The sequence below is a fragment of the Hibiscus syriacus genome, unplaced genomic scaffold (assembly GCF_006381635.1).
Source record: "Hibiscus syriacus cultivar Baekdansim isolate YM2019G1 unplaced genomic scaffold, ASM638163v2 tig00111779_pilon, whole genome shotgun sequence".
In the NCBI taxonomy this organism is placed as follows: domain Eukaryota; kingdom Viridiplantae; phylum Streptophyta; class Magnoliopsida; order Malvales; family Malvaceae; genus Hibiscus; species Hibiscus syriacus.
The window spans coordinates 624,825-648,080 of record NW_024063176.1 but is presented as its reverse complement, the minus strand read 5'-3'; the positions used below and the strand labels follow the sequence as shown (position 1 = coordinate 648,080).

Sequence of the window (23,256 nt, the reverse complement as noted above, 5' to 3'; positions counted from 1 at the left end):
CGATAAGTTCTAGGGTACTCTCACTATCCTTAGACTTATAGGGTGAATCAACAGTCTCTTTTTCATTAAACCTGAGTTATCTAGTCCAAAATGGGTAGCGATTGTGTCGAAGTCAATAAAAATGAATTGTCCTAAAAGATATGATCAAATTCCTATAATTTCATATCGACGCTCGTTTTGGACACATATCACATTGGAATAGAAAAATACGGACTAATTGATGATAAACCAAAGGTTTGAGGTTAAAGAGTTTATCAACTTCTAGGATTTAAGAGTAGGAAGATATTGGACGTACATATCTTCTATAGCTTGGATTAGGTGGAGGAAAAAGAGGTCGATTTTGACTTGAGCGACTAGACAATGTCCTAGGTCGTCTAGGATTTGACATGGTTTAAGAATCGGAATAAAATATGTAACATGCAATTTAAAAACATGTAAGCAATATATCAAACCCAAAACTCAAATGAGTCCTCAAAATTTCAAGGTTCTCTAAACCGAATCCTAAAGGAAATGTTTGAAAAACTATTTGGAAAATAATGTTTGAAAATCATAATACGTATAGTTTTTATGAAAACAACATAATTGAATCAAAAACTCAATTAAACAACAATTCTTGATTTTTTTATTTCAAATTAAAAGATATTTTGAAAAATTGAGTATTTTTACGAAATTGGTTGTAAAATCATCATATAACCAATGCCCGATGTAATGTTCTTCTTAGACCTAATCAAACTAGTCCTAAGTTCAAAAATCAATGAAATAGAGGATTTTGAAATATTACCTTGAAAATTTGGATTTTATGAGAATGTGATTTTGTTTGCAAGGATTAGAAGTTGAAGAATGATCTATTTCCGACTTGTATTTGATGATTTTGGCAAAATTGGAGATTTAGAGAGAAAGAGGATGAACGACGTTTAAGATAGAAGAGAGGTTTTAGAGAAAAGGTTTTTTGGGTGTTTAATAACCAGAACTCGTGGGGTATCGATTCCCCAAAGGAGGAATCAGTCCCCATTCAAAGGGGGAATCAGTTCCCCTTCAAGGGGGTATTGATTCCCTCTGCACTAAAACTGCTAAAATTTGATTTTAATACTCAAAATGCTAAATTAATTTTCTCTAGTGGTATTGGCAACTCATATTACCAAAAATTAAATACGTTCAATCAATCAAATTTATCATTAAAATTTATTTGAACATATAATCAATTTTTCACAAAGAATCATAAACTCCCCCTAACTAATAGCAAATAATGCAATCAAAATTTATTATAAGCATTTTTCATTTATTCTTAAAGTGCTAAATTATTTTAAGCACTAAGTGAAGATAGGTCAGTTAAACCTAATTCTCCCCTAAGTGTCCAAAATCTTTCCTTGTCTAAAGGTTTTGTAAAGATATCCGCTAATTGGTGTAAAGTGTCAACAATTCTAGAACTACATCTTCCTTATTGACATGGTCTCTAATGAAGTGATCTCTTATTTCAATGTTCTTAGTTCTAGAGTGTTGGATGGGATTTTTAGTTAGACAAATAGTACTAGTATTGTCACACTTGATAGGAATAGTACCTACTTCAATTCCATAAAAAAGTTGTTGTTTCATCCTAAAACTTGTGCACTACATCTACCAGCTGAAATGTATTCGGCTTCAGTGGTAGATAATGCAACACAATTTTGTTTCTTTGAAAACCAAAATCACATATTTCCAAGGAATTGGCATGTACCAGAGGTGCTTTTCCTATCTAATTTGCATCCTCCATAATCCACATCAGAAAAGGCATGCAAGTTAAAGCTAGAGTCTCTAGGATACCAAAGTCCTAAACTAGGAGTGTCCTTAAGGTATCTAAAGATTCTCTTAATATCTAGTAAATATGATTCAATCATTGACCTATAATTTAACATCCACACATTTACCTCCTTCATCTATATCAAGCTTTGTTGATGAGCTCATTATGAGGTTCCCTTTTCCAGTCCAAACTTCTTGAGCATATCTTGACGTATTTAGCTTGATTGATGAAGATGCCATCTTTTCTTTGCTTGATTTGGAGTCCCAAGAAAAATGAGAGCTCCCCCATCATACTCATCTCGAATTCACTTTGCATTAGCTTAGAAAATTCTTGGCAAAGAACATCATTAGTAGAACCAAATATTATATCATCAACATAAATTTGAACTACTAATAAATCTTTACCTTTATGCTTTAAAAAATGTAGTGTCAACCTTCCCTTTTGAAAAACCTTTTTTTTTAATTAAAAAGTTTGACAATCTTTCATACCAAGCTCTAGGAGCATGTTTTAAACCATAAAGCGCTTTTGTCAATTTAAGAACATGATTTGGAAATTTTAAATCTTCAAAACCTGGAGGTTGTTCCACATACACTTCTTCTTTATAACCATTTAAGAATGCACTTTTAACATCCATTTGATATAATTTAAATTCATGAAAATAAGCAAATGCTAATAACATTCTAATTGCTTCCATCCTAGCTATGAGAGCGTATGTTTCATCATAGTATATGCCCTTTTTTTGAGTATACCCTTGAGCAACAAGTCTAGCCTTGTTTCTCACTATATTACCACTTTCATCAAGCTTATTCCTAAATACCCATCTAGTACCTACAATAGATTTATTACTAGGCCTTTCAACTAATGTCCAAACTTTACTCCTCTCAAATTGATTTAACTCTTCTTGCATAGCCATAATCCAATGTTCATCATTTAATGCTTCTTTAATATTCTCAGGCTCTATGCATGAGATACTTCCCTTTCTTCAATGGTTGGATTCTCGAGAGGATATTGAGTTTCCTCATCTTTCGTTTCTTCATTTGATGATGGTTATCCAACGTCATGTCCAACGTCATTTATATTTATAATGCATACATCATCATTCACACAAGAATCCTTCCTCGGAAGGGGATTATCATCGAAAACATGTATAGACTCTTCTATAACTAAAGTTCTTTTATTAAGTACTCTCTAAGCTTTAGAATTCAAGGAATAACCCAGAAAAATTCCTTCATCACTTTTAGCATCAAATTTGCCAAGATTGTCTTTACCGTTGTTTAAAATAAAACATTTACATCCAAAAGGATTAAAATAGCTAATATTAGGCTTTTTATTTTAAAAAGGTCATATGGAGTTTTCTTCAAAATAGGCCTAATCATTACTCGATTAATAACATAACAAGCGGTATTTGTGGCTTCCGCCCAAAAATATTTTGGCAAATTGTTTTCACAAAGCATGGTTATAGCCATTTATTCTAAAGTTTGATTTTTCCTCTCAACAACTCCATTTTGTTGAGGGGTTCTAGGTGCTGAAAAATTATGGTTAATGCCATTAGAATTAAAAAAATCAGTAAATCCAAGATTTTCAAATTCAGTTCCATGATCACTCCTTACACTAGTTATAGAGTAACCTTTTTCGTTTTGGATTACTTTTGAAAACGTGATGAATTTTTATAATGCTTCATCTTTAGCACTTAAGAATAGAACCCAAGTATATCTAGAATAGTCATCTACCAAGACAAATGCATATTGTTTTCCACCCAAGCTAGAAGTCCTAGATGGCCCAAAAAAGATCTATATCGATCAATTGTAATACTCTACTAGTTGATACATCATCAATGGACTTAAATGAAGCTTTTCTATGTTTTCCTTTAGCACAAGCATCATAGATTTTATCGTTATCAAATTTTAGCTTTGGCAACCCTCTAACTAAATCTCCTTGAATCAATCGTTGCAAAACACTCATACGAGCATGTCCTAGTCTCCTATGCCATAACCAACTGTCATGCTCATCTTTAGCAACTAGGCATAAATTAGTCATATTGATAGAATCTAAATGCACCATGTAAATGTTTCCTATTCTATGACCAATAAGCATAATCAAAGTAGATGTAATGTCAATCAATTTTGCAAACACTTTGTAACAACCTCAACCCGTACCTGACCCGGATACGAGTCCAGGATATCATATTGCCTAAACAAAACAGTACTCTAAAAAAACCGATAAAACATTTGAACTTATATTATTAAAATACAATAATATACATATGTTAATACAAATTTATCAAAATAATCAGAGCATACACCACTTGACACTTTGATTACATGCCAACATTCATTTACATAACAAAAGGACCTACTGCTCAAGTTGCCTCTGATCTGATAGTTGCAGGAGTAATGTTGTCCAGCTGCTTAACCTTGATCGTCTATTTTCTCGAATCCTACGTGCGAAACACTCACACGCTAAGTCATCGACTTAGTGAGGCAATATAATAATAATGATAACAAAGAAAATGTAATGGAAATGCCATAATTAAATGGAATGAGATGAAATCAAATGCTTAACCATGCAGTTTATATCACCATGTTCTTTACATGTAAGTATAATATATTAACATTCATGAATTCATATTAGCAAGATTATTGTCCCATGATACCATACTGAGAACCTAAGGTATGTGAGTATTATGAGGTTGTGCACTATGCTGTCACCATAGCTCGTATAAATGCACCGAAGTGCCACGTAGAATTACAACGAAGTGTCGCGTAGAATTGCACCATAGTGCCATATAAGCTTGTCCCTAAGGACCACGTAGAAAATTTCCTAAGAATTATATACATATGCCAAGGATCAGTATGTGTCTTAAAAGACCCCACATGTTCCAAAGAATACATATATGTCCGAAGGACGCGTAGACCCTCTACTCTTGGCATGCCAACTATACCTATAGTTTCTCATCTACATAACATGGGCTTCCACCATTCCCATAATTTATATTTGTAGACATATAATTTCTATACCTTTATCACATAAACATATCATGTTCCATCACTTTATCACATAGCTTATATAACATTTCCTGTATATTCATGTCACTTAATGCATATAATATGAATTCATGTCATGTATCATAATATGAAATGCGATCATGTATCAAAATATTGAATCTAGACTTATCACAAGTCTATAACTGAATAGAATACATATTCATGCTATGCATATGCACTCACCTATATTTCCTTGATTTTTCCTCGATCGATCTTACGAGGCAATTGTTCTGGAATTTGTTTAGGCTCAGTATCTACAGAGTAATTCATTGATTCTAATCAGTATACTAATTAATGTATTCTAAACTATCATTTCTTGGGCTAAAACAAAAGTATTTTCATCTTTTAATGAAGGTATGCATCCTTGCACCACACCATGCATCGATGCATAAATCCTATTCGATGTTTATTAAGGGGTGCATCGATGCACTCCTTATGATCGATGCATGATGGCATTCAATGTTTGTATTTAAAAGAGTGTATCGATGCATCATGTGCATCGATACACCTTGAATAATTTTTGGGATTATCCTTGATGCATCGGTGCACATAGCCCAGAAATGTCATTTTAAGCACGAAAATCTTTATAATTTCTCTACACTTTATATTTTACCTCCTTTATATCTCTAACTTGCATACACTTACTTAACTAATTATTATCATTGATACCTTTAAAACTTAGAAATCCAATTCTCCATATGAAATTAAGAATTTCATTCAATTTCCAACATGTTCTAAATCGAATTCTAACACATATCCTTTAATTAGCTTGATGACAAGTCAAATCCCTTCTAATTTATTATGAACTCTATTCCAAGATTTTACTTTTCTACTTCCTTTCTTTAATCATTCCTAACCCCATCATCTTATGGTTTTAATATAACCTAAGCTTTCCTTAAGCTTAGTTATCATCTAATGATCAATAAGCAACCTTAAATTCATCAAGAATTTGATTCACAAGAAACTCACCTCTAACTTTGTCTTCACGGTGAAGAAGAAGAATAAGAAAAATCTGGAAACTTTTGGTCTTTCTCATTAGCTTCCACGTGGGAATAAATATTCTCAAATAGATTTAATTATTTCCTTGTTAAAAGACTCATTTGCCCCTTTTATTCCTCCTTCATTGCTGATTAATCCTACATAAAACTATTCCATCAATTCTTTAAACTTTTCAATCTATCCAATCTGGTCACTGAAATTTAAAATTCCACAATTTGATCACTAACCCGGTATGGAAGATGTTACAAATCTCCCTCCCTTAAGAAAATTTGTCCTCGAATTTTCATTGCACGAACAGATGAGGATATTGAAGTAGCATATCTTCTTCACGTTCCCAAGTGGCTTCTTATACCTTGTGATTGCTCCAAAGAACTTTGACCAACGGAACCGATTTATTTCTCAAATGTTTAACTTCGTGAGCCAAAATCTGTATTGGTTCCTCTTCATAGGTCAAATCAGGTTGAATTTCTACTTGTTCTGGTGCAACAACATGAGAAGGATCAGACCTGTATCTTCGTAACATGGATACATGGAAAACATTATGGATTTTCTCCATTTCTGGTGGCAAAGATAACTGATATACTATTGGTCCTATTATTTTAACAACTTCATATGGCCCGATGAATCTAGGACTTAGCTTTCTTTTCCGACCAAATCGTAATACTTTTTCCCATGAAGATACCTTTAGAAATACTTTATCCCCAACTTCAAATTTAATCTCCTTCCTTTTAAGGTCTAAATAGGACTTTTGCCGATCAAATGCCACTTTTAGGTTATGCTGAATTTCCGAACTTTCTCTTCCATATCTTGAATCAAATCTGGACCAAGTACACTTCGATCTTTGAGCTCATACTAGTTTAATGGCGTACGACACTTCCTCCCATATAACGCCTATAGGGTGCTATTTTAATACTGGACTGATAACTATTGTTATAAGCGAACTCCGCCAGTGGTAAGTATTTATCCCACGACCCTCTAAATTCAATGACACATGCTCGCAACATATCTTCTAATATTTGAATTATCCTTTCTGATTGTTCGTCTGTTGAGGGTGAAAAGCTGTGCTAAAATTTAAACGAGTCCCCAATGCTCCATATAAGGATTTCCAGAATCTCGAGATGAATCGAGGATCTCGATCAGAAACTACAGAAATAGGTACTCCATGCAATCTAATAATTTCTCTAATATACAACTCTGAACACTTTTCCATAGAGAAATCTATTCTGACAGGAAGAAAATGTGATGACTTGGTCAATCGGTCAACAATTACCCAAATTGTATCTCTTTTGTTTGGAGTCAGGGGTAACCCCGAAACAAAATCCATTGTTACATTTTCCCACTTCCATTGTGGAATGAAAAGTGGTTGCAACAATCCATACGGTACTTGTTGACATGTTAAGCACTTAGACACAAATTCAGTAATGTTTCGTTTTATCCCTGGCCACCAATATCGATCTTTTAAATCCATATACATCTTAGTTCCACCCGGGTGCATCGTCAATAGACTGCAATGAGCCTCTGTCAATAAATCTTTCTTCAACTCTTCATAATCTGGTATCACAATTCTTCCTTTATAATACAAATTTCCATCCGACTTAACCTCAAAGTCTTTAATCTCTTTGCTCTTTACTTGATCAATTCTTTTTAAACACCTTTCATCTTTACTTTGTAATTCTCTTATTCGTTCCAACCATGCTGGTTTAAGTTTTAACTCTGCACATAGACCATCGCCTCCAGTCAAAGATAACCTTGCATCCATAGTTCATAAAGCTGCAAACGTCTTTCTACTCAAAGCATCTGCTACCACGTTACCCTTTTCAGGATGATAGTCAATTATTATATCATAATCTCTTAAAAACTCAACCCATCTCCTTTGTCTTAAATTAAGCTCTTTTTGAGTCATCAGGTATTTCAAACTCTTATGATCCGTATACAAATAGCATCGTTCTCCATACAGATAATGACGCCAAATCTTGATAGCGAACACTACTGCAGTCATTTCTAAATCATGGGTGGGGTAATTCTTTTCATGTGGTTTTAACTGCCTCGATGCATACGCTACCACATTCCCTTCTTGCATTAATACACACCCTAACCCGTTATGGGACGCGTCACTGTATACAACAAAATTCTTGCCAGATTCCAGTTGAACAAATATAGGAGTTTCTGTCAGAATCCTCTTTAAAGCTTCAAAACTTTCTTGACATTAAAAAGTCCAAACAAACGGTACATTCTTTCTCATCAGCTTCGTTAAAGGCAACACTATCATCGAAAAATTCTTAACAAATCTTCGATAATAACCGACAAGTCCAATAAAACTCCAAAATTCGGATACATTCTTGGGAACTTCCCAGTCCATTATAGCTTTAACCTTTTGAGGATCCACTCTAATCCCATCTGCCGAGATCACATGCCCCAAGAAAATTACTTCTTTTAGCCAAAATTCACATTTGGAAAATTTCACATAAAGCTTCTTATCCCTGAGAATTTGCAAAACTATCCTCAGATGTGTGCTGTGCTCTTCAATGGATTTCGAATACACCAGTATGTCATCAATAAAGACAATAACAAACTGGTCCAAATAGGGCTGAAAAATATGTTCATGAGATCCATGAAAGCAGCAGGTGCATTTGTTACTCCGAATGGCATTACAATGAATTCATAATGACCATATCTCGTTCTGAAAGCCGTCTTCGAAATATCTTTCTCCTGAATCTTCAATTGGTGATAACCCGAACGTAGATCGATCTTCGAAAATACCGAATCTCCTTTTAACTGATCAAACAAGTCATCAATGCGCGGAAGGGGATACTTATTCTTGATGGTCACCTTATTAAGTTGTCGATAATTAATACAAAGATGCATTGATCCATCATTCTTCTTAACAAATAACATCGGAGCTCCTCAAGGTGACACACTTGGTCGAATAAATCCCTTTTCTAACAACTCTTGCAATTGATTCTTTAACTCTTGCAATTCTTTCAGAGCCATCCGATAAGGTGCCATTGCAATTAGAGATGTTCCCGACATTACTTCAATTTGAAATTCTACCTCTCTATCTGGAGGTAATCCTGGCAACTCAACATGGAAAATATCAGGGAATTCCCAAACTATTAAAATCTCATTCAATCCTTTCTCTTTAGCTCTGGTATCTATCACATTTGCAAGAAAACCCTGATATCCTTGTAATAATAGCTTCTTAGCAGACATTACTGATATTACATTTGCTAAAGGATTAAATCTTTCACTGATCACACTTATTTATGTTCTTCTTGGACTTTTTAGGGTTACTTTTTTTGATCTGCAATTAACATCTCCATAGTAACAGAATAACCAATCCATTCCTAGAATCACTTCAAACTCATCAAAGGGTAATTCTATCAGATTAGAAGGGAATTCAATTCCGTGAATCTTTATGGGACACCCCTTACAGACTTTGTTCACCCGAGCACTATGGCCTAAAGGATTAGTTACTATAATCTCATTACTCGTAGCTTCTAAAGGAATCCTTAATTCCTTTACTAACTTACTTGTAATGTAAGAATAATTAGAGCCCGGATCAATCAGTACCAATATTAATTTATCATACAGCTGAAAAGTACCTGCTATAATATCAGGGTCATCACAGTCTTTACTTGTCTTTAGATTGTATACCCGTGCGGTTGACCGAACTTCAGGTTGAGCAGAGAATTCAGACTAGTTTCTTTCTCTGCCTCTTCCTCGTCCTCTCTGTGAGGTAGAACCAACTCTTTTAGATGGTACAGGCTCACCAACCATCAACGGACAATCCTGGATAAAATATCCGACATCTCCGCATCGGAAACAAGTCCCATCAGCCATCCGACAAGCCCCAAAATAGTTTTTCCCACAATACTGACACTTTCTTGCTTAACCCTGATTAGATCTCCCAACACGAGATCCCACTGACTGTGTCTGTCTAGATCTTGCCTGAATTGCTCCCCTAGCAGATGATGCAATTGATTCTGATCTAGCTTGTGATCGAAATCCGGAGTCTCTTCCTCTTTTTGGTGGTGCTAAACTAGAAGAAGCACCCATCCTCTTTGATGTCTAAACTCTTGAGTCCCCAAATCTCTCATTCTGAGCTCTTTCAAGAGCCTTGGCACGATTGATCACCTCTTGGAACGAGGACAAATTCAATACTATCAACATCTCTTTTAATCTAGGGCGTAAGCCCTCCACAAACCATTCACAAGCCTCTTTTTCAGTAGGGCACCAGCTCAGATGCAAACCTACTCAACTTGTTGAACTCGCATTCATACTCATATACAGAGTGGTTCATCTGTTTCAAGTTCATAAACTCCTGCTTCATCTGCCGAATAAATTGATCTCCAATATACTTATTTTAAAATTCATCTAAGAATAAAGACCAAGTCAATTGGTTACTTGACATCCTCATGGTGACGTTCGTCCACCATATCCTCGCCTGACCCCTCAGTAAAGAGACAACTCCATCTAACTTCTCCACTTCAGAGCAGTGGAGACCATCCAACATGATTTTCAAGTCATTTAGCCAAAGATCCGCCGCAACCGGCCCTTCCTCGTCTTCTCCCTTAAATTCGGGAGCTCCTAAACCTCTCAACTCTTTTGCTACATTCATTCCTCGAGTTGGTGGGGCAGGAGGTTGAAGACGCGTCAGAATAACGTCCAACGTCCTGAAGAAAGTCTCTTGATCTTGTACAGGCACTCCTTGAGATGCCTGTCCTTCACCTTGCCTGGCCAGGGTAGGTGAATTACTGCTTTTAGCATGCCTATCTTCTTCTACTTCACTTCGGGAGCTATTATGTCCGGACATCTAATAAAATAAACACATTGTTCTATTAGCAAAACAACATACTCATATTATACCAGATCAAAAGTTCTCACTATTTGTCGGTATGTATTCCATTTAAAAACTCTATAGACTCTGGTTTATTCCTAGAATCGGCTAAACCATAGCTCTGATACCATTAAATGTAACACCCTTAACCTGTACCCGACCCGGATACGAGTCCAGGATGTCACATTACCTAAACAAAACAGTACTCTAAAAAACTGATAAAATATTTGAACTTATATTATTAAAATACAATAATATACATATGTTAATACAAATTTATCAAAATAATCAGAGAATACACCACTTGACACTTTGATTACATGCCAACATTCATTTACATAACAAAAGGACCTACTGCTCAAGTTGCCTCTAATCTGATAGTTGTAGGAGTAATGTTGTCCAGCTGCTTAACCTTGATCGTCTACTTTCTCGGATCCTACGTGTGAAACACTCACACGCTAAGTCATCGACTTAGTGAGGCAATATAATAATAATGATAACAAAGAAATGTAATGGAAATGTCATAATTAAATGGAATGAGATGAAATCAAATGCTTAACCATGCAGTTTATATCACCATGTTCTTTACCTGTAAGTATAATATATTAATATTCATGAATTCATATTAGTAAGATTATTGGCCCATGATACCATACTGAGAACCTAAGGTATGTGAGTACTGTGAGGTTGTGCACTATGCTGTCACCATAGCTCGTATAAATGCACCGAAGTGCCACGTAGAATTGCACCGAAGTTCTGCGTAGAATTGCACCGTAGTGCCATATAAGCTTGTCCCTAAGGACCACATAGAAAATTTCCTTAAGAATCATATACATATGCCAAGGATCAAGTATGTGTCTTAAAAGACCTCACACATGTTCCAAAGAATACATATATGTCCCGAAGGACCGCGTAGACCCTTTACTCTTGGCATGCCAACTATACCTATAGTTCTCATCTACATAACATGGGCTTCCACCATTCCCATAATTTATATTGTATAGACATAATTCCATACCTTTATCACATAAACATATCATGTTCCATCACTTTATCACATAGCTTATATAACCTTTCTTGCATATTCATGTCACTTAATGCATATAATATGAATTCATGTCATGTATCATAATATGAAATGCGATCATGTATCAAAATATTGAATCTAGACTTATCACAAGTCTATAACTGAATAGAATACATATTCATGCTATGCATATGCACTCACCTATATTTCCTTGTTTTTTCCTTGATCGATCTTAAGAGGCAATTGTTCTGGAATTTGTTTAGGCTCGGTATCTACAGAGTAATTCATTGATGTTAATCAGTATACTAATTAATGTATTCTAAACTATCATTTCTTGGGCTAAAAGAAAAGATATTTTCATCTTTTAATGAAGGTATGCATCGATGCACCACACCATGCATCGATGCATAAATCCTATTCGATGTTTATATTTAAGGGGGTGCATCGAGGCACTCCTTATGCATCGATGCATTGATGGCATTCGATGTTTGTATTTTAAAAGAGTGCATCGATGCACTTTATGTGCATCGATACACCTTGAATAATTTTTGGGATTTATCCTTGATGCATCGATGCACATAGCCCAGAAATGTCATTTTAAGCACGAAAATCTCTTTATAATCTTCTCTACACTTTATATTTCACCTCCTTTTATATCCCTAACTTGCATACACTTACTTAAACTAATTATTATCCGTTCGATACCTTTAAAACTTAGAAATCCAATTCTCCATATAAAATTTAAGAATTTCATTCAATTTCCAACATGTTCTAAATCGAATTCTAACACTTCATTTCCTTTAATTAGCTTGATGACAAGTCAAATCCCACTTTTAATTCTTATTATGAACTCTATTACAAGATTTTACTTTTCTACTTCCTTTCTTTAATCCTTCCTAACCCATCATGTTATGGTTTTAAGATAACCTAAGCTTTCCTTAAGCTTAGTTATCATCTAATGATCAATAAGCAACCTTAAATTCATCAAGAATTTGATTCACAAGAAACTCACCTCTAACTTTGTCTTCACGGTGAAGAAGAAGAAAAATCTGGAAACTTTTGGTCTTTCTCACTAGCTTCCACGTGGGAATAAATATCCTCAAATAAGATTTAATTATTTCCTTGTTAAAAGACTCATTTGCCCATTTTATTCCTCATTCATTGCTGATTAATCCTACATAAACATTTCCATCAATTCTTTAAACTTTTCAATCTATCCAATCTGGTCACTAGATTTTAAAATTCCACAATTTGATCACTAACTTGGTATGGAGGATGTTACACACTAAATTTAAAAATAAGACATTGTATCTTTTTTCAAATTCATCTAATCGGATTATGCTTTAATCCATTCACATACAAAACATTATGCAATGTTGATTATATAGATTAAAATCACATGCATAAAGTTTTTGAAAATGTTATGCATTAAAACAAAACAAATGCATAAACATTAAGAAAAATTTAAGGTCAAAATGAGTAACCAAATAAAATAAAAACATTAAGTTTAGAGGTTACTCATTCTTTTTTCATGTGTAGCTAGAGCATCTTGAATATCATCATCTTCATCACCATTGCTCCCACACACCTACAAGAGACATTTAAGTAGATTTTGGTATCCAAATTGCTTTGGATCCTTGAACATTAGTTTCAATGCCTCTTGTTCCATTTGGAACCCATACTTGTCTAATTTTAAATCGTTTTCTTTTCTTTAAATGACAAGTATGTTCCTTATGACCATGATAATGACAATGTGAACATATTGTCATTATTGAACTAGATGAATTATTTAAAATGATATATTTTTTCTTTTGTTAAACATTCAAGCTTAACTTTCAAATCGAAATTTTCTTTTTCAATACTTTCAAATTTCATTTTTGAAAGCCCTAAATCCTTCTTCAATATTTCATTTTGATTTTCAAAATCCATTTTCGTTTCTAGAAGAAGTTTGTTTAATTTTAAAATTTCTTTTCCAAAGTTTTCAGATTTTATTTTTGAAAGCTCTAACTCATTTCTCAACATTTCATTTTGATTTTCCAAGTATGTTTTAGCTTTCAAAAGAAGATCATTTTTAGCAATAAATTTAGAAATCAATTTATTGTATTTGGAGTTCATGGTCTCAAACTCCAAAAATAATTCATCATAAGCATCTTGTAACTCATTAAAAGATTTTGAATTTAATCTATTTGAGTTAGAAGATACATTTGGCTCTGTGAGAGCTAATAGAGACATCACCTTTATTGGTTCTTCTTCTTCCTTGTCTCCATAGATCTCCTCAAGCTTACCCACATCTCTTTGGCATTTGAACAAGAAGAAACTCCTTTATATACATTAGGATCAATTGCACAACACAACATGTGCATAGCTTTTGTATTTTGTTGAGCTTTCTTCCGTTCTTGATCACTCCACTTTATCCTTCTTTTTAGGAGAAGAATATCATTTCTCGATCATCATCCAAGCTTCCATTTCAAATGCTTGGATAAATATCATCATAAGCTTCTTCCAATGATGATAATTTATTCCATTGAAGTGTGGAGGCACATCAATTGATCTGGATTCTTCCATGGAGAATGAACCTTTATCGATTTAACTCTTCCCAGATCTACTCAAGAGGTGGTTAAACCTTCAAACGAGTCAAGATCTTATACCAATTGTTAAGTTAATCGATCGATGGAATTGGCCAAGAGGGGGGTGAATTGGCAATAAAAATTTTGGTGGAAGCTTTTGCAGAAAATTAAAAATATTTGCACAACGATTTAGAGTGGTTCGACTTTCTCAACCAAAGTCTACGTCCACTACCTTAGCTATCCACTCTAAGGATTTTCCAACAAATTCACTAATTTGTTCTTTTTTTTGAGGTCAAAGAGTAACCTTACAACTCCCTCAAGAATTATACCCCAAATTCTTGAGCACACTCTTTTTCAAAGAGAAATACACAAATTTGCAAACTTACAAGGAAAACCTCACAAGGTAGATTGTTTGCGCAATTCTAGAACAAAGAAAAGAACACTAAAAAATGAATACAATTGAGTACAAGTAGTGTTCTTGAAAGCAAAATGAATATTGAATGAAAAATAGGCTTGAAATGCTCAAACTTGATGTTTGATGCTTTCTCTTTGATTCTCTCTTGATTCTTGTTTCTTGTGTTTTTTTATAATGGCTTCTAAGCTTGTTTAAATACTCCTTCAATTGATTCTGAACGTTGGGGATGATTAGTGGAGTCAGTGGAGCCATTTTAGTGTGAAATCAATTACTAAAACAGCTTGGAGCGTGGGGGGAATCGGTACCCCCTCATGGGGAACCGGTTCCCTAAGTGTAAAATTCAAATATTTTGACCGTTGAACAGAGGGAATCGGTTCCCTCCGAGTATTCTATTTTTCTCGGAGCCAAATCATTCAGGTTGGGAATCGGTTCCCTTTGAGCAATCTGAAATTTTTTGCTTTGGAATGGTTCGAAATATTTTGTAAAATTTTTTTGAAATTATTTTAAGATTAAAACTTAATTTTACACTTGAGTAAGGATTAAAAATGACATTTGAAAGATTTGAAGTAATATTTTGATATTCGAATAATTATATCGAATATACTTAGAAAATCTTTTGGAAAATCTTAAAATTCATTTAACTTAATTTGTTATATCGAAATATCAAAATGTTTTCAACAAATGGCCTCCAGTTTCAGCTATCGCTTTGCCATCTCTTTCTTGTTGTCTTTGAAAGGACTCCCGAGGTCAGTACCATTTTTCTCGTCTTACCCCTGCAACTTTTGTCAACCCGTTTCGGAAAAGTTGACTTTGGATGTGCTTGATGTAAACCCGATCCATTCTGAGTCTTTTCTGACCATAGCCGGACTTCTGAGCTTTTCATATCTTGTATTATAACCCCTTTGTCCATTAATGCAAATTATTTACGTTTAACAAACACATTTTTAGTGGATCAACACCTCTTTTGAATGATGTAAATGATGAAAATGAAAGAGAACAAAAATGAAAAGAGTTAGTGAGATAAATCAAAACAATAATGAAAATAAAAAGTCATACCTCACATGATATCTACCCCACATGTTTATTATTCCTACCCGGACATGATTCATATGTTAATTTTGAACCAATTTTAACCGCATAAATTTCTAGTTCACATGCTTTGAACAAAAAATAAAATAGGAAATAATCTCAAAGCATCCTAGGGTATGAAATGATGTTTTGGGGTGGGCTCTAATTCCATGTAGTCTCCCAGTTTAGGTTTTAAAGAATGTACCCGAGTTCTCCTTGCTGGTGTCCTATTGGGCTTGTCAGACCATTAGTCCTAAGCCCATTACAAGCTCATGTGGACTAAGTTAAACTCAAGAGGATACATTCCCTTATGCCCGCACGGTGAATAAATTCACACGAAGACATAAGTTATATGAATCCTGAATGTTACTTGCTAGGCCTATGCGGAGAATAAATTCTCACGAAGGCGTCGCTTTCACCCCCACTTAAAAAGGGTTTGGAGCTCGGGTATATAACCTTAGATGAAAAGTTTTTTAAAAATCTGAAATCATTAAAAAACGTCAGTACAACTATTTATTTGAAAAAAAATAATCAAAGATAAGTAATAAAGATTGAAAAATTAACTTAAAATTTAAACTTAAACTTAAAAAGACAATTGTAAATTAACATTTAGCCTGACACATTTGCATGTCCCCAGCGGAGTAGCCAAGTTGTCGCGGCCGTCTTTCGGGTGGGCCCAAAATTAGGCTTCGACTTGAAAAATATGTTAGAGTCGCCACCGATCATTTATTTTAAGAATAAAAATGGGTTGATCGGACACCTTAATTTCTTACCTGATCTGCATCTTACCAATGATACGTTGGATTCGGGAGTCGGTTACAGTCAAGGAAAGATTAGCACCCTTGAACTGTCCTTTCGGTACTAATTAATTTCCAGTTGTCTCAATCAAGAAAATTGTAATTTAAATTGAAAGATAAAAGTTCGATCTGAATTACTCACCTTTAATGGATTTAAAGCATACCCTTAAAAATCAGAAAAAATGTTAGATAAAGTAAAATGCAGAATAAAAAAGGCAACAACTATAAAAAAGTCCCGAAATAAAAAAATAAATACAAAATATAAAATATAAAAACCAAATAAGTTAACTAAATTAAGGAAACAAATCAAATAAAAGAAAAACAAAGAAAAATAAAGAAATAAAAAAAAAATAATAATAAAAAATAATAATAAAAAATAAATATATACACATTAGGTAAAAAATTAAAAATAAAAATAAAAAAACAAGAGAAAAAAAAGAAAAACCACCTAATCCACCACTACCCACCTAATTACCTAATCCCCTATCATAATCTCACTATAAAAAGGGGGAAGAATAATAAAATAAATAAACATAAACATAAAATAAACATAAAAAAAACAAATAAATAAATAAATAAAATAAAGTAAACGAAAATAATGGGTAAATAATGGAATTAAATAGAAAAAAAGCAGAAATAAAAGGAAATAAAAAGTAAAAGAAATAAAGAAATAATGATACTATATATATATATATAATAAAAAGTAGTATTAAATAAATAAAACAAATATATATATATATATAATAGTATTAATTAAATAAATATAAAAAGGATTAAATTAAAATAAAAATAATATTGAGGGCAAAATTAAAATGAAATCGGGGTAAAATTCAAATTTTATGGGAGTAAAATAGACACTTTAAAATAATGGGGACCGAAATTGTAATTCCCTTTTTTTTACAAAAACATACGGATCCTGCTGGGTTTGATCGGGTCAAGGGTCGGGTCGGCAGGTTGCTATAAATGCCAAATTTTACAAACAACATTTCATTTCTCATTTACCCCCAAAACAGATAAAAATTCTTCATTTTTTTCTCTGAATTGTTCTTGATGTTCTTCAAGAACGAAGAACACGACCGCCTGGGTTCATATGAACCCAGATTCCGACCGGTCTACGCCTTGCAACAATTTTTTTTAAAAAAAATCGAAAGCTCTTTTCACCTAGTTTATGAAAATGATTTTGTTTTTTTTTTCAAAAACGCCTCGAGGAGGGCTAGATCTAAGGAAAAATATCTTGAAAAGCCCTCCCCTATGTTCATCGATCGACTTCTTTTGGGTTTTTTGGGGTTAAAATGAAGAGAAAACCATATGCAAGAATCTAAATTCGAGAAAGGTACGAACTTTACCTTCTTTATTTGCTTTTTTCCCTTCCAAAGTTACAACGATTTCCTTGCTTTTACGTTTGTATTTTCTTGTGTATTTCGTGGTCATTTTTACACTCTTTACATGCGCATATAAAGTCTAAAGAAACCTATTTTTAGTTCCGATTTTAGAGTTTCTCTTAATTGAAATTCTGCTTGTTTGTTGTTTGTTGGTGAATCCCGTGATATCACGTCGCCAGAAAACTCGGAAGTGGCCTTGGCGTGAGGACTCTTCTTGAGCCCTTGGTTTGCTCGTGCGGTGTTGAACCGAAACCCTAGCTCCCACATGGTCTTGAAACACAGGCTTGGTAATGGGCTTCGTAAGGTTACGAGTTGACCCTAACAAAACAAACAAACAAAAATATTAGTTTAATACATTAATGTAATATATATGTATGTAAAGACAAAATACACACCCGAATAAAAAAGTGTCTACATATATAAAATTATATTTTAGGTAAATCAAATATTAATTCATAAATTATAATTCAATCATATGAAAGAAAGTTAGATCTTAACTTTTTTTTTAAAAAAAAGTATAATTTTAAACTTCGTTCCTGTACTTTATGAAACTGAGAAATTAGTTTATATACTTTAATTTTTCAGAATTTGAATCTTATACTTTATTAAAACTGAGAAATTAATACATTTTTTAGTGTGAAATTAAATAATTAACTTTTTAAATCCATTACATATAAATAGTTGAATTACTGGATTTTATTACAGATTTTTCAATCGGTAATTTTTAAATTAATGATTTAATAGTTAGATTTAATAGTGTTAATCAAACCAAATTTTTTTATTTTTTTAAAGATTTTAATATAAGATAAGTGCATAAGTTATATTATTTTTTTACTTGGATAATTTAATTATTTATTGATAAAATGAGTGTCTGACGTTTTATTACGTAATCATCTTAAAATTTTGATAACGCCTGTTAAAAGTTTCCATTATATTCTCATTTTCTTCGACTGCTTGGGGTTTTGATTTTAATTTCCAGAGAGGACTTCTAAATCAAAAAAGTTTGTAAGTTTTTTATTTTTTTTATATTTTCGAAAAATAAAAAATAAATATTATGTTGTGTGTTTTTATTTCATTAACAGAAATTTGTTAACGTACGTTGTAATAAAATCTTAAAATAGTTATAGAATTAAATATTGGATATCTATTTAACCGAAAAAATAGTTTAAATATTTAAATATAAAAATAATATAATTTGAGCATTTATTTTATACTATCATAATGATAGAATTATTCCTTAAAATTTACATTAATTGCCACTTTGTCATCTATTCTTTTTCTTAAACATTTATTTTAATGTTTTAATTTTTAATTAAAACAAATTATATTGGATGAAAACTATTAATTGATTCACGATCAATTCATATTGTTAATTTGATATTTTTACATGTGTATAATTATTATGTAATATATGCCACATCATTACTAAGGTGTTATAATACATGTTATATCATCATTTATAATGATGTGATACATGTCTGATCATCATTTTGAATAATATGATATATATAACGTCAACAATTGAATACATGTAAAAAATATCACGTCAATAATATTAGTTGATTGTTAATTAATTAACAATTTTATTTAATAAAATTTTTTTATAAAAAAAATAAAACGCTCTAAGAAATAACATATAATAAAGGGACTATTTATATAAACATTAGGATAATTTTGTAAGGAACGAGGATGTATTGCAATAATTCATAATTAAACCTTTAGAGAGAAAAATTACCCGTCACATGTACGCGATGTTTGAAATTGAGTTGAACATATGTATATAAAAATACTGAGTCGGAGAGGGAGAATTTTCGAATTGAAACTCGTAATCAAAGATCAAATTGCCATATTTTAAGATCAAAATGTTACAATGAAAGCTATTTTTTCGTTGTTAAATCGATTTGCAAATTACAGTCGCATAGATCTTCATCTGGGTTTTTAGAAGAAAAAAAAGGGTTTTAGCTTTGACTTCTGAGCTCAAAATCATCAGTTCATCATCACCATGATTTTTGTGGATGGAAATCCCTTTTTCTCTTCGTCGTCTTCTTCAACCTCATCGTCTGGGTCTCGGGTATTTTCCCTTCAAATTACCCAGAATTCAAAACTTATGCAAAACGGATTAACCTCTTTTCGTTTCTTCATTCACACTTGTAATTTGCTCAATTCAGCTATTTCTTCTTGACGATTTATGAATTGCGTATACAATGGATTTCAAGCTAACCTTGCTTTGTTTTGACAGATGATTGTTTCTTTTCCCTTTTCTTCTTGTTTTTGTTTTCTAAACAGACATCGGATTTGTTGGCGGCATTGCTGGAACACCCCATTCTAGTGTCTGCTACACGGTCTTTCAAGTCTATCGAGGAGAGGAAAGTTTCAGGAAAATCCATGGATTCCAAATTACCAACATCGTCTAGCAACCCTAAATATGTTTACTTATTCCAGAGGGAATACGCCACTGTTGACCCTTCACTTGTTCATGTATGTTTTTCCCCCTATTTACTTCAAACTCGTTACTAAAATGTATGAATAATTTACAGTGTTGTTTCTAATAATTTTGTAATATTACATGTAGTAGACAATAAGCACCAGGTTTGTAGCTCTCGATTTCTAATAATTTACAGTTCTTTAGCCATTTTTTTTCTTTCATCATCTTGGATTAGTATTTATTACAATTTGGAACCTGTATTGTCACTTATGTGAAACGCAACTCAATAGGAGTAGTCTTAAAACGAATTTTGAAGCTTATGTGTTTCTGTGTGTATTATTTGTTTATAAAATACATAATACTAAATAAATAAAGTCTGAAGTTTGTAAGCCATTTGTTTTACTCAGTTTGGTAATAAACTATTTGTCATTGGTATAGTTAGTCTTTCTGATTTGGATCGGTAGTATTTCCTGACTGGGATTTTGTGAACCAATTCAAAAAGATTTCTGGTAACGGAGTTTGTGACTTGGGAGTTATATATCTTTCGTGTGAGTGGAATCTTAAGGACCCAAATTTCATGGGTTGGAAATGCTATCAGTTTGCTTGTATTAGGTGGCATCTGAAGACTTGAAAGATTATTGGCAATATCTTTCATTGAATTTCATTTCATTTGATCTTCTGAATGTCATGTGCGCTGTTGAATATCATATTTGGTCATTGTTTTTCGTTTTCCAACAGTGCTTGGATCTCCATTCCATAGTATTCAACCGAACATAATCATTTTTCATCATTCCTGAACAAACTGTGCCTCATCTAGTTATGCAGTTTCTGTTGGTTTTGAACATCTTTGCTGTACATACTCTGCCTTAATTCACCCCCACCTTTCCTTTTCTGGATTTTATAGTTCTATTTATTGCCAACTTGTTTCATTTCTTACATGGAAAGTATGTTGGCACCGATGAAGCCACAACTTCGTGGGTGTTGCCATTCGGAACCGGAAGAATGGGATGTAAGAATTGGCAATAAATTTCAGAATTGCTTAGTGGAACTTTTTCTCTTGTTGGATCGGTTATTTCTATTTTTTTATTTTTATTCAGGACATCTGTTGCCCATACGGATTCTCCAAAAGTCGTGGATATTGGCTTCTCCCAGATGTTAAAGCTAGTTGTTGATCACGATTTAGATGCAGATTTGGATGTATTGCTTATTATATACTCCTTTTGTTAATTCGTTACTGATTTATCATGATTGAATGTTCTTGAATTGAAGCTTCTGAATTTTAAAACGCAGGTGCATTTAGTTGGCGGTTTTGAAGATGTTCCACCCGATGTCTGGCCCTCGATCTTCTCTTTGTTGTTGATTTTTCCAGTTACAGTTACCTGCTCAGAAAAAGAATTATTAAGTTGAATATTTTGACACGTTATGCAGCATTCTAGAGATCGAAGTAAGTCAAAGGGGAAACGAGTTGATGGTTATTCCATTCCTTTATGTAGAAAAATAGTTGAAACCATGCAGAAGAGACTGGAAAATTTCATGTGAAGACTATGTGTTCTTAGACATAACACCAAATACTATTCTCAAGAAAATGCGTATCCCGTTTTCAATGGGTTTCTGGTAAGTTCAAGCTCTCACAATTCCTTGATCTCAAAATGGTAAATGGAAGTGCAGACTGCAGAGCTTAGTGAAGCATTTTATCCAATTTTTGGCAGCTCATGATTCTTAAATGGAAATTTTTTGAAACTACTATGTCAGTCATTAATTTCAACTGGTTTAACAATATTTGACTGGAAAATAATATTTTTAAGTTTATAATAAAAAAATTTATGGTTCTTGTTTTCTGATGACTAGATGCTATGTTTCAGATTATGAGTCTAGTCACTTGTGCTGTTGGTTTTTTTTTCAATAAATATAAACATGCCAAACGTTATTTCCCTTTGCATATTTTCAGGTAGAAACTTCTTCTGGTTCCATTATCCCTGGCGGCTTTGATAGAACTTCACGATGTCCAGATGAAATTGTCCGGAAACTCCGAGTCTCTGCTTCGTATGAAGACCCCAGTTGGAATGGAAAATTACTGGATACTTATGACACTAAAACTGACAGATTTATCATTGCTCCTTGCATTTGGTAGAATGTTATTTTAACAAATTATTTTTTCACCTATTTATGACAATAGCAATTGTACTTGGCCTGCCTTGTTTTACATTTCAAGTCTCTTATCTTAACTATACACACACACACACACACACATGTATTTACTATATTATGAACTTGAATTTATTGTTTTCAATCTTGTTTTTATTGTTGACGTAGGACCAATCGCCTGGTAAAAATTGTTAAGTCTCTGCAAAGTCTTTCTGACTCCGAAATCCTTACCACATGCTCTACTTCACCTCTGGCTGAGGGTCCAGACTTTGTGGAGAATGAGAAAAGGTGAGCACGTCTTTAAAGGAAAAGTTCATGTATACGGTTCTTCACACACACATCGTGCACGCGTACATGTATATGTATATATGTATACTTGCATTCGCAGTCCATGATATCATATAGAAAAAGGTCTTTGAATGATAATGCCTTTGTATGACATCATGTATATGTATATACTGTGGGATGGATGGGTTGGCTTGACTCTTGTGTTTTCATGCAAGGAAATGATTAATTTCTAAGTGGTGTATATATATGGTTTATGTCAAAAAAAGGTTGTGGGACTATCTGATTAACCATCAAAACTGGCAAGAAACGTTTCCGATGGCTCAACCACGAGTATTTGAGAGGACCGATGAGGGAGGCTGGGAAAGGGTTGTGCGAATCAAAATTCATTGAAGAGCCTACTACTACATTGTTGTATGCATCATTGAGTTACAGAAACAGGAACACATCTGTATTATTTCTCTTCGTAACATTTTCCGTAGACGTGT

The 23,256-nt window shown here is 33.2% G+C and overlaps 1 pseudogene; it reads left to right on the top strand.

Annotated features, from left to right (window-relative positions):
• The first annotated feature begins 19,783 nt into the window (after window positions 1-19,783).
• Window positions 19,784-23,204, top strand: LOC120170302 (annotated as a pseudogene).
• The last annotated feature ends 52 nt before the right edge of the window (window positions 23,205-23,256 follow it).